The sequence below is a fragment of the Heterocephalus glaber genome, unplaced genomic scaffold (genome assembly GCF_053883595.1).
Source record: "Heterocephalus glaber isolate CG9 unplaced genomic scaffold, H.glaber_assembly_v1.0 deba00001504, whole genome shotgun sequence".
NCBI classification, from domain to species: Eukaryota; Metazoa; Chordata; class Mammalia; order Rodentia; family Bathyergidae; genus Heterocephalus; species Heterocephalus glaber.
Genome location: NW_028258324.1, coordinates 57,798,419 through 57,811,004, shown reverse-complemented (window position 1 = coordinate 57,811,004; position 12,586 = coordinate 57,798,419). Strand labels below are relative to the sequence as shown.

Below are 12,586 nucleotides of genomic sequence, written 5' to 3'. Positions count from 1 at the left end.
TGAGAAGGGAACTGAAACACAGGTTGGAATCCACTAAACTCTACCATTCAGTTAATTATTGTTAATATTATCTGCTCTAATTTCAAGACTCAGTGCTGACAATCACCTCCCACCTCAAACTGACCATGGCAAGGTGGAATCTGGATCAGACTTTGGCAGGGAGAAATGACCCAGAATGTGTACCATAGCATGGGCCTGAAGGGAGAGAGAACTCAGCAAGTTCGTTTAACCCTTTTAAATCTGATGTCGTCCTCTATACAGTGAGGTTGGTAATAGCCCACATGTACGTGGTTATTTTCCAAAAAAGGTAAGGCAGACTGTGTGAAGGCTCCTGACCCAGTTCCTGTCACTTAGCAGGAATGCCAGCTTCTTGCTGTCAGCCAAACTATCTGCTTCTCTTTCTCCTTCCTTCCTCTCTCTGCTCGAATCCCTCCTTTGGCAGTGCCCATGTTGAGTCTTCATGCAAAACTCCCAGGGACTCACTGCACCTGAATTGCTTTCCTCTTATCAAGGTAGACATTTCTATAAAAACAAACTCCTCTTCTCAGTAGGATGGCAAAGAAACTGCCTCCATCATTATTCTTTTGAAAGACTATTTAGTGGAGTGGAAGATCGAACCCAGGGCCTAATGCATACTAGACAAGGGCTACAACACTGAAGCTATTCCACTAGCCCTAAACCATCCATTTAAAAGATCCCACAGATTGCTTTAAAAGGCCTCTTCTTTTTACTTACGTTGTTATTTCCATTTTTTCCCCCCTCGAGCAAAGGTATAAGATAACTAAAACAAGTTGGATTTTAGCTTTTTCAATATTTTGATTAAGATTTTTTGTTCAGTAGTCAGTGATATGTAATTTTGGAAGTCTGATGCCAATTTTAATTAATTTTCATAAGTTTGTTAATTAAAAAGTGGGGGTTCCTCAGTGGAAAAATAATTGGAGGATTCCTTCTGAACATGATCCTTGTGGTTTCACAACACCATAAAATGGTGTAAATTTGTTTTAAAATTAGCTAGAAACCCAAATGAAGCAATTATGATATCAAACATTTTTCCTTGAGCTTCGGCAAGCTCCTCCTGCCTGCCTCTGTGTGTGTGGCAATAGTAACGAAGAGAAAGAGCATCAGAACACATCTGTCACCAACAGCATGAGAGGTACACTTTAAGCTCTGGAGATGGATGATGAGAAGACAAAACACTGAGTAAGATGAGCAGTGGGGGAAACAAACACAGAGCAAGCCCAAGATAATGGGGGAGCAATATCTCCTGTGAACTGAGCCACTCTGCTGCTAATAGGGTGCCATCCTTTGCCAACCTTTGGAAAAGAATTTCCAAAATTTGGAGTCACAGAACCTGTAGAGTCAAAATATATTTGCCAGCAATTTAACACAAGACATAATCCTTAAGAGCAATAGAATCACAGAGTGAATATGAAAAGAAGAAGGAGCCCCACACAGGGGTAGTTGGCAGTCACATCCGGGTGAGATGCAAGAACTCTGGAGCCAGACTGTCTAGATTTTAATCCCTGCTCACTGCTAAAATAGGGATAACAGGAAGTATCCCTAAGGATTGTTGTGAGGATTAAGTGAGTTAATATATGTAAATCACTTAGAACAATGCCCCATCCAAAATAAAGGTTAGTTATTTTTCTATTTATCCTCATTTGCATTTAAAATATGAAAAAATATTAATTTTTCTCAAGACGGCCTAAAGCAATCTCCACTGTTTACCTACATGATATTATGCAACCTGTAGAAGCCCAGAGTTCTGGGGAAACAATGTTTTAAAACTGCAGTATGTTTACCAGAAACCTTAAAAATATTGATATACTTTGATTCCTGTAATCTCACTTTAAAGAATCTAGGATAAGAGAATGATTAAAATGCAAATAATCATATGCAAAGATATGTACAATAATATTATTTATAATAAAATTTTGGAAAATGTAAATGTTAAAAAGCAAGGTATAAGTAGAGAATTTCTTAAATGGACAATGATACTTTCATAAGATGGAATATTATAGTACAGTTAAAAATGTTTACCTTTGGCTCTCTTTCATAATGAATGCTAATTATATGCAAAACACTGATGGTGGTATGGAAAATGAAACTGGAAAAATATGTGACTAGCTATAGTATGACATTGACTATTTAAAAAAACATCTAGAACATACCTTTCTAAAAGTATATAAATAAATGAACTGATGGTTTCAGAAGGTCAGAGCAGGAGCTAACAAACTTTCCCTGTAAAGGCTTAGGCAGTTACTATGTTAGGCTTTGTGGACCATATAGTTAGTCTCTGTCACACCAGTCAGCTCTGCCTGCTGGCAACACCACAGATAGCAGTAAGCAAATGGGTTTAACATTTTTCTTTACCAAACACTAGGTGGTAAACCTGTTGGCCATAATATGCCAACCCTTGAGTTAGATTTATTGGCATATTTAAAAAAATATATTTTTTCTGTATTTTCTAAATTGTCTTCAATCATAAAAACACAAATAACTTTCATAATATATAATTAGAACAATAAGTGCTATAAAAATACTCTTTGTTATAAAGACTAGGAAACACTATGAATAGTTAGAAAATGGCTCTAGTAGATTTCAATTCTTAAACGTGTATCAGGTGCTGTGGTCTGTGGGTTTGTTTTTCCCCTTAAGTTCATACACTGAAGCCCAAACTCCAGGCAGGGTCTGTGGGAGGTGAGCAGAGCTCTACTTTCGGGACCAGGATTCATGCCCTGATAAATGAGGCCCTCCAAAAGCTGCCTTGCCCTTTCCCACCATGGGAGGACAAAATATGAAGGTGTCACCCATGGGCCAGGAAATGGAGTCTGCTCACAAACTGAATTTATAGTCCCCAGAGCTGTGAGAAATATGTTTCTGATACATATGAGCCACCCAGTTTACTGTGTTTTGTTGTGGTAGCCTGCATGGACTCAGAGACCTGGTCACGTCAAAATGACATGTTGAAAAATAAAATCCTAAACTGGGCACGGTGGCATATGCCTGTAATCCTAGCCCGTAATCTGGGACACCAAGGCAGAAGGATCACAAATCCAGGTCCCTCCTGGTGAACTCAGTGACTTAGAGAGACCCTGTCTCAAAATAAAAAGGTCTGGGGATGTAGCTAGCTCAGTGTGGAGGACCTGGATTTAATCCCCAGTACCACCAAAAATTAATTAATTAATTAATTAATAATAAAAAGCCTCTAGTGGCTTCAAGTCACACTTAAATTTCAAATTATTTTATCCAGACTGTAAGGCTTAAAGATCTGGCTTCTGGTTACATGTCAGACCTTACTTCCAACCAGTGTTTCTCTCTGTTACTTGTTTTAGCCAAGGGAGCATTAGCATGGGCGCCGGGACTCAAGTTTAACACACACTTGCACAAACAGACAATGTTGTTAATCACACTCATCTTCTCAGGCAAAGGCCATGCCCACAAATTCAAGGGTCTTGGAAATAATCTTTGGAAATTTATCAAATTCACTGAATTCCTTTAAAAAGCAGGTATTTATATTATGTACATACAACATTCCATCATTTGATTCTGTTTTCTATGCTTTTACTCAAATATTTGTTAATAGAAAAACACAGTCTCTGGCTACAGGGTGCAGTGTCAGACTAACGAGGAAGATTCTTGATAGGACAACAGCCTGAGCAACTTCAAGGAACCAAGACACATCAAATAATTTCAGATGCATTTATTTATTTATTTATTTATTTATTTATTTATTTATTTATTTGGTACTGAGGATCGAACTCAGTACCTTTCACTTGCGAGGCAGGCACTGTGCTGCTGAACTACATCTTGGCTCTCAGATTTTATTTTTGAATTTAAAAAGGCTAGTTTAAAATTTTTTTATAGTACTAGGAACTGAATTTAGAGCCTTTTTACTGAACTACATCCCCAGTCATTATTTATTTTTTATTTTTTAATTTTGAGACAGGGTCTTTCTAAGTCACTAAGTTGCCCCTGCTAGACTCCAATTTGCAATGCTCCTGCTTCAGCCTCCCAGAGTGCTGGGATTACTGGCATGTGTTACCACATCTGGTGACAAAAGGCTAAAATTTTATAAAGGATAGCACGCTATTTTCTTTTTTTTTTCACCATGAATTGCCTTTATTTTGGTACGCATCTGCATTTCAGCATTTAGTGGTCTTGAACAGAAAGTGGGAAAGCAGGTGCCAGAGGCCAGGCCTGCCAGTCCTGGGTCCACTGCACACTGAGCCACTCTTTAGTCCCTGCTGAGCATCCGAGAAGCAGCAGCAGCCAAAGCCAAAGGCCACACTGGGCCAGGTGCCTTGTTCCAGCTGTCAGATTCTGAACTAGACCCAAATGGAGGCAAAAGTGACCGCACAACAGCCTGTGTAGACCTTCTTCAGTGTCTTGAAGCAAAGTGGGTACGAGGAAAGGGAATCATCCAGAGGGACTGCTTGTGCTCACAGTGTCCTCATGTGGCCTTGCTCCCGGCCTGCCCAGCGAGGATGGGGCACTGGCAGGTCTCTGCTCTTGGCTGATGGTGACAGCAGGTGGCAGAGCCCAGGACTCATTTCCCAACTGGTGGAGAACAAATAAATGTGGTTCCAAACGTACATGAGGGCGGTCAGACTCTTTCGGTTGCAACCTTACCTGATGGCTTCTGGCCAAAGGAAGGAAGGGTTGTGGACAGGTGGAAGGAAGGGTGGTGACAGTGACAAGGGAGAGGAGGACGAGGAGGGAAAAGCAGCACCCCTCAGTCAAGGTGGGGGAGAGATGGAGGAAAGCCCTTAATTCCTCACCGAAGGCCAATTTCAGAGGGGATGGAGAGTTACAGTCTAAGTTTGGCCAAGGGTGGGAGTTGGAAGAGAGCGGGACAGGTTGGTGGCTTGGAAGGGGGCATCATTTAAGACTTAAAAAAGAAAGCAGGGTGCAGGCAATGCGCCCGCACACCCAGCAGTAGTCCCATAGGCTGCGACCTGAAACCTTCACATCTCCTCAACCAGCCAGCCCAGGCCAGGGCTCCAGGGGCGGAGGCGGCAGGGAGGGGAGCAGGCGGAGCCCCGGGCGGGCCGTGTCATCAGCAGCAAGGTGATTGATTGTGTGATGTGTCTTTTCACAGTTGAGCTGGCCGTGCCCCACCAGTCATGATGGGAATCAATTTAAATATACCTTCTTGATTCCAGAAATTCAACGACGTGGACAGTGGTTACACTTGACAGGACGATTTGTTATAGCACAACTTATGTATTTCAAATGGACAAAAAATTAGTATCATTTACAGTATCGTAAGATAAACTGCTTTTGAATGGGAGCTTCCTTTCCAGTACTTTGAGGTCTACCTACAAGGTGTAACTAGAAAATTTACTACTGTGGAAAACGAAGACTGATGAAATGGAATTGGGGGTGGGGGTGGAGGGGTCTTTGATTGATTGGAGGGGTTTTTGATTAATTGCTGTAACACTGTCCTGCAGGCAGCTGAGGAAGTTTCATATTTTCTTTAGACATCGTTAAGTGCCGAAGCTCTTGTAGCACAACTTTGATGCTATATGAATTCTGCCATTTTGCTAGCACTGATATGGCTCTTGGGTCCACCACTCATATTAACTTTTGTTACAAATCTTACAAAGGGGGGTGCTTCTGCGTATTTAGGTCCACATTCTATTTTAAGGCTGTATATTTGGTTTTCATAAATTGTTCTTGGAGGCCCAAATACCATCCCTGTCCATCTTGTAAGTGTCATGTCTTCGTCATCGTCTAGACCCCAGCTAACTGTGCCATCTCCTACTCCTTTCTGGCCTTCTTCGAGTTCTTCCAACAGTTGGAAATTGCGAGGGGTTTTTACTCCTGAGCCCACGGTGACTGCCATCTTGCCACGCTATTTTCTTTTTACCTTCCCCTTTGTTCATGTGCTCATCAACACACAATGTATTTATGAAACATTTTATATTTGCTAAGCAAGTTGGAAAGGACTATTTCTGTTGGAGATCTAGCTCAGTGGTAGAGCATTTGCCTAACATGTACAAGGTCCTGGGTTCCAACTCCAGTACTAAAAAAGAAAAAAAAAAAGGAATATCTTCGTGATTTTTTTGTGATTTTTAAAATTTCTGTGTGTTTTTTTAAAGAGTTTAAACACATTTTTATATGTTCATAAATCATTTATTTCCTAGTCTCTGACCTATGTTCATGACCTTTGTTATTTAACTATTCTTTAGTTGAATTTCCTTTGTCTATGTTGAGAGACTTTGGATATATTATAGAAGATATTGGCTTTTGTCTGTTATATGTGTTGCAAATAATTCTATTTTTTATTTCTTTATTATTTTTTTCTGGGGCTTAAACCCACAGCCTTGGGCATGCTACACAAGTGCTCTACCTCTGAGCTACACTCCCTGAGCTACTTATTGATTTTTGCTATGCACAAATTTTAAATTTTTCTCTGGTTAAACTAATGGTTTCTGTATGTCTTCTGAAATTTATGTCATGCTTTGAAAGACCTTCCCTACTCTAAGATTGTAAAGCAAGCTAATAAAGATAAGTCTCCAGGGGTGTTTTCAAGTATTTTTACAATTTATTTCCCCCACCCCACTTCGATTTTTGCTCCATTTGAGATTTATTTTGCAGCATGGACAATAGAGGGAAATGTACACCTGTACTTTCTGCTAGTTTAGTGAGGCAAGACTCTATCAATGCAACTTGGGTTCTTGAAGCTGCTGGGCATTTGATGTTCAAAACATTGTGAGATCATCTAACAAAATTGCTTTTATCAAACAATGTCAACATGTAGCAACACGTTTCAATTAGGCATTTAGACCAGTATTTTCTGAATTTTAATCACTTGAATACAGTATCATTTTACCTTCCCACATTAATTCCTATACTAAAAAGAAATCTTTGCACCATAATTTCACATTCTAACTAAAAATTTTGAAAGTACACTACAGTATTGAAATTACTTTTTCCCTGAATACCACTAATATAAACTCATTTATTACTTTGGAAAACAGTTATCTAGTTAGAATCGAATATACAGAAGTTCAGAGCTCCCTAAACTAAAAAGCTGAGATGACTGACAGAAGTTTTGAGTTTTTATATTTGATAATATCTTTTTGTGTGTGTTTTGACCTCATAGATGCTACTGAAAAGTTCATTTGCCAAGTTCTGTTATATCATTTGATGTTTTAATGGACGACAATGAAATCTAAATTTTTAACTGGTTTGGTATACCTTACCCCAAACAACACACTTGTTTATGAAAGCAAAAATAAATAAAGAAGTTCACTTTGCCTACAATTCTAAATGTGCACATGCTACCACTGAAGATAAATTTTATTCATTGCCGATTAGGACGTCTTCCACCATATCAAAAAATGAACTAGAATTGCAGGAGAACCATAAGGAGTACTCTATTTTGCCTAATTAAAAAAAAAGTAGCTTCAACATTGATTTCAGGAAGTACAGCTTTTCGGTTTTGTCTTGTGTTGCTGAGGATGGAACCCAGGACCAAACCCGAGGCCTCCAGCACTCGAGGTGAGGGTGGGACCATTGAGCCAACGCGCCCGGGCCAGCGGACAGCTCTTTTGAGGAAAGCAGTAATTCCATTTGGGTCCAACCAGATCCCTAGACCTCGAAAATAAAATGTCCGCTGAAGATAAATTCCTTTAACTATATACTTACACTGTTTCTCTTCATATCTCAAAATAGGTGCTTTTCATGCTCTCCTCCTTACGGGGAGGACTACAGTGATTAGCGAGACCGCCGGCAGCGAGGCGCCACAGGGACTCCTGGAGAACAAGGCAGCAGAGGAGGCGAGATCTACAGGTACTATTCAAATGCTGGGTGCTGCCATGGAGAGAAAAAGGAACACGACTAGGTTGGTCTGGGTATCTAGAGCAAAACAATGGTCATTGTTTAAGTGGCAACTATTGATGTAAAATCTCTCAGACCCTGTATGGCGTGTGCTGTCTTACGGTCTCATCAGTGGTGAAAGAACAGCTAGTTTCACTAACTGCTACATTTACTATGTACAAGGTGTTGTAGAAATACCACCTCACTTACTCTTCACAACAGGACTTCCCCGTATCAGAGATGAGCAAATTGTGTCTCTGAGAACTGCAGTAATCTTGCCCAAGTCACACAGCTAGAAAGCAGGAGCAGCGCTATCAAAACCCAGCCCTTTAAAAAGACCAAGCTTCCCCATGAAATCTCGATGCTTCCCTAATTGCCTGGGCTCGTTCCACCTCCCGAGATTGCCTCTTTTTCCTTTGTCTTGGAAGGAAAACCCAAGCAGAAGAAAACACCTTGCACCTGACAAGTAGCCTCTTCCTAGAAATAGGGAGAAGAATTCAAAGGGCTTAATTTGACTTTCACCTAAGAGGGGTGATAATAAGGATTGGAATAATTTTTCAAAAAAAAAAAAAAAAAGCAGGAGCCATATAAAACCAATATCTCAAAACAAAAAATACGACTTTAGCAATAAGCAGCCTGTCACTCCAGGTACTTATTAAGCATGAATGGGGGTGCAGAGCTCTGTATTAGCTTCTGGAACCCCAACTCCCCCAGCCCCACCATTCAGTTGAAATAATTCATGCAGTTTGGGATGAAAAGAAACAAACAACATTTGCAGGAATCCATTTCGTAAATCCCCTGCAGGGCAGTGATTGGCAGCTCACTGCATTTCTTATAGCACATTTCACATCCCTGGGGTGTGCCAAACAGTTGCATTAATGTAAAACATGAGAATATCAAATGAAATGTTTATGGAGATTTTTCTACAGCTGTTACCTAAGAGCCCCTCCTCTATAGAAGTGTTGCCCGAGTTCCCCAGAATTACCCAGAATTAGCCTTCTAATTAGAGCCATCAAGTAAGAAGATTTTGTTAGCATTTTTCATAAGGTGGTGATGTCATATCTTAAAGGTGATTCTCAGATAATTTTGAGAAGTACATGACCAGGTACTGTATAGGAGTAGTCAGATGTAGTTACTCAAACACAGTATACAGCAAACAAGCTTGAGAGACAGATTGACAGGTTCTCAATTCTGATTCATATCCTATCAGATAAAGAACCCCCTGAGAAATGGGGGCAATTATAAAGATTAAGTGAAATAATGACTACATATAAAGCAACAGCAAACTCTCCGGCACTTAGAAAGTATTCAACAAATGTTAATTCTTCTTTTGCATCCCAACAGTCTCAGTATGGTGATTTTTACCTACTTACTTGCTTTCTAATCAAACAAAAGCTAACAGGGAAAATAACTAAAGAGAGCAAAGTATTCAGATAGTTCTTGTAGCAAAGCATTTTGTGTGATAGGTGCATTTAATTTTGCGCAACACAGGACCATGTAATCTAGCCTGCAGAAAACATAAAGAACATTTCAATGAGGGCTCCATTTTATAATTCTCATGAATATTGCCACCAAAGTGACCTTTAGGTATATGTGAATTCTTGTTTCATTATGTTTATAATTTTAAATATTCATAGAGGTATCAAAAATGTTATATCAATTTATATTTTAAAAGTTACTGTAAGGTAAGTTATGATGTATATCTTACTCATATGAGATATAACTTACAGAATAATAATGAAACAGTGATAATAATGTTAATTAAAGTATAGAGGTTATTACATGCCAAACATCTGATGTGTCTATTTTCAGTGTTTTACCTCATTGCATCCAGCCAACAATCAAACTGAAGGCTATTACTAGTGCTGTATTTTACAGATGAGGAAACTGAGGCACAGAGAATTGGCTATGTCCTGGATCTAGAGTAAATATACAGAATAGGAGACACAAAGAGAGGCAAAGGAAGATAAATGATATGTTGTCCTTCAAACAATTTTAGCCTTTATTAAAAAATAAAATCTGAGGCTATTTGGTATTTTGTTGGTTCTTGAAGTTGCCTGAGCTGTTGGCCTATCAAGAATGATCTCTGCCATGGTTTGGTTCCATATTGTTTCCACAGGATGCTCTTCTACTAATGAGTGTTGGAATGAAAAATGAACAGAACAGAATCGAATATTGGATAATGTACTTATTTATTTTTTGAGGTGCTGGAAATTGAATTCAGGGCCTCATGCACACTAGGCAAGTGCTCTACCACTGAGCTACATCCCCAGCCCTATTTTTTTTCCAGTACCAGGAATTGAACTCAGGACCTTGTGCTTGCCAGGCAGGTGCAGCTCTGGCCCTATTTTTAATGTACAATATAAGTATTACCACCACAATCATCATTATTGTGGCACTGAATATTGAATCTATGGCCTTTGCAGTAAGCTACATCCCCAGTTCTCTCTCTTTTGTTTAAATTTTAAGATAGGGTCTGCATCTTATCACTAAGTTGCCCAGGCTGGGATCAAACTTGCAATTCTTCTGCCTCAACCTCCCAGAATGCTGGTATTACAGGCATGTATCACCACACTCAGCGACATACACTGATATTTAAAAAGTCTTGTGTGAACTGAATAGTTTTCTCAAAGTTATTTCCAAGACCCCTGTATTTGTAGGCAGAGTCTTCATGTGAGAAGATAAGGAAGCTAATGGTAGACTATTATGTCACATGTGGTTCTGATGTGGTCTATAAAGGTGAATAAGGCAGAATTCTACTTGAGATGAATAAGGTGATTGTCTTGGCACCATCAGCTGTTTGGTTTCTTGATATATTCTACTGGATGAATATATCTGCATCTGTACTACTTGGAAAATGACCCGTTCATAGATTCCAAGTATTCCTTAATAGCAACTGCCAGTCAGTGTCAAATCTGGCTTAAACACACTACAATTTCAATTAACTGGCACCCTATTTAAATATGCACATAAGTAAATTGCATAGAAAAATTATGGAGGGAGAGCAGAATGATCTAACAATAATGCATGTCAAACTTAGGGTAAACACCTATCATGACAAATTTCCCTGACATTCTTCATTCTGGTGAAAATATATACAGTAATATTTCTGTTATTCAGGATGCTTTTAACAATAAACTTTGGTGTCAGAAGCCTGTTATACGACAAAGGAGGGGTTGAAAGAGCTTTGGGAGTTTCTTATCTTAACACACTTTAATGCAACACTGAATTCCTTGACAGTTAAGTTTGGTCTTCCAGACCATATGGGGTAATTCTTTTCCTTCTTAAGAGATCTTAAGGGGCTAAATGTTCAGGAGCAGTCTTGTAAGACCCAGGCCACTCCGAAGAATAAAGTGTGCATTTCAGTGAGGCTTCTCACCTACTTTGTCCTGGAAGTTTATACATGAGACAATGTCCTCTTCTTCTCTGGAGGTTGCCACCAACTCAAATCTGAGAACACAAGACCTGTGCATGAGGACACAAGATGTGCCCACTTATAGTCTCCTGTCTTCCAAGTCAAGTGTGTGACTATAGACAAGTGACAATCTCTTCCTGCCTCAGTTTCCTTCTCTGTAAGTTGAGGATGACAGTAGAACCTACCTCACCAGGTGGGGACAAGTGCCATCTGCTATTAGTTGGTCATGGGCTTGAAAGAAAGCATACTTTGGAATGGAACATATCTGGGCTCAAATCCTGTGTTGGTCATGTCTTGTGACCTTGGGCAGAGTACTAATTTCTCTGAACTGTAGTTTCTTCACTTAAAAATGGGAAAAATTCATCCATCTCCTAGGGTAGATGTGAGGTAAAAAAATGTATGGAAATGACATAGACCATGTTAAGGTGTCAGCTACTGGCAGTTGTTTTGAATTAAACCCACATGTCTATTGTGTTTAAGTCCCTGTGATATGTGGTAAAGGCAATGTGGTTTTACAGGGTGGCTGGTAAATATCTTGAGTGATGAATAAAGGTGTTGTTATATTACTGCATCATCCACTGATTTTATACTTTTATCCTGTGGTGTTTCCTGTCACAAATAAATACTACCTCAAACTAGTTGGAGCCTAAAGTGTTTAATTGCCAATAAACATTGGTGAATTCACCAGTTATCATATGGCTTACTCTGACATTGGTTCCATCTGATCAGATGCAAGAATTATTTTCTTCCAAATTATCTCATATCTGACTCATATGCAAAATATATTTTGATTTTTTTGACTAGTAGGTGCAATACTTATAAATCATGTACAGTTTGCCTATTTGTAATCATATTTTTAAAATATGAAGTCCTTCATTTCATAATATGCAGAACATATATTTTTGCATGTATAATCTATGTATTTACTATAAATATATATTAAAAAACCAAGAAACATGTATCTTCCACTCTATTTGGGACGCAGAAGTTTCTTTCTCTGTCCTGTTCTTCTTTTTCCTTAGAAAAGTGTAACCACTTGCTTGAGTTAACCTCACCAACTGGAAAATTATTTGATGAAAGGGAAAATGTTTTATCCATTTCTATATTTCTTTACAGCTTCTAGAACATATGAAACATAACCAGAAGAACAAATCCTGTATACATCCTGGCTATATCAGCTTATGAAAGTCTCTTAGCCTCTCTGGGACTCAGTTTCTTATTTATGAAATGGGAATAAACAATATATTTTTCAAGGAATATTTTAAGCATGTTATGAATTCACATTTTCAAAAGTATTTTTTTTGTAGTGACTACTGACTGTAGCTGCTCATCAAATGTTATTTT

At 38.9% G+C, this 12,586-nt stretch overlaps 1 protein-coding gene and 1 pseudogene across 28 annotated transcripts in view; both read right to left on the bottom strand.

Moving 5' to 3' along the window:
• The window catches only part of Fxr1 (FMR1 autosomal homolog 1), an 877,806-nt gene that overhangs the window by 141,244 nt on the left and 723,976 nt on the right, over positions 1-12,586 (bottom strand). For 25 of the 27 annotated variants that reach the window (XM_087186580.1, XM_087186582.1, XM_087186581.1 and 22 more), the window contains one exon: positions 7,657-7,821. The exons of the other annotated variants lie outside the window; for them this stretch is intronic. The gene's annotated coding sequence lies outside the window, so the exon portion shown is untranslated. The remainder of the gene's footprint in view (positions 1-7,656; positions 7,822-12,586) is intronic. 27 annotated transcript variants of the gene reach the window in all.
• On the bottom strand, positions 3,228-7,749 carry LOC147825362 (ubiquitin-conjugating enzyme E2 variant 1 pseudogene; annotated as a pseudogene). Its single transcript, XR_015440991.1, has 2 exons — positions 7,657-7,749; positions 3,228-6,028 (listed from the first exon to the last, which is right to left on the bottom strand). The product of XR_015440991.1 is annotated as a ubiquitin-conjugating enzyme E2 variant 1 pseudogene (transcript).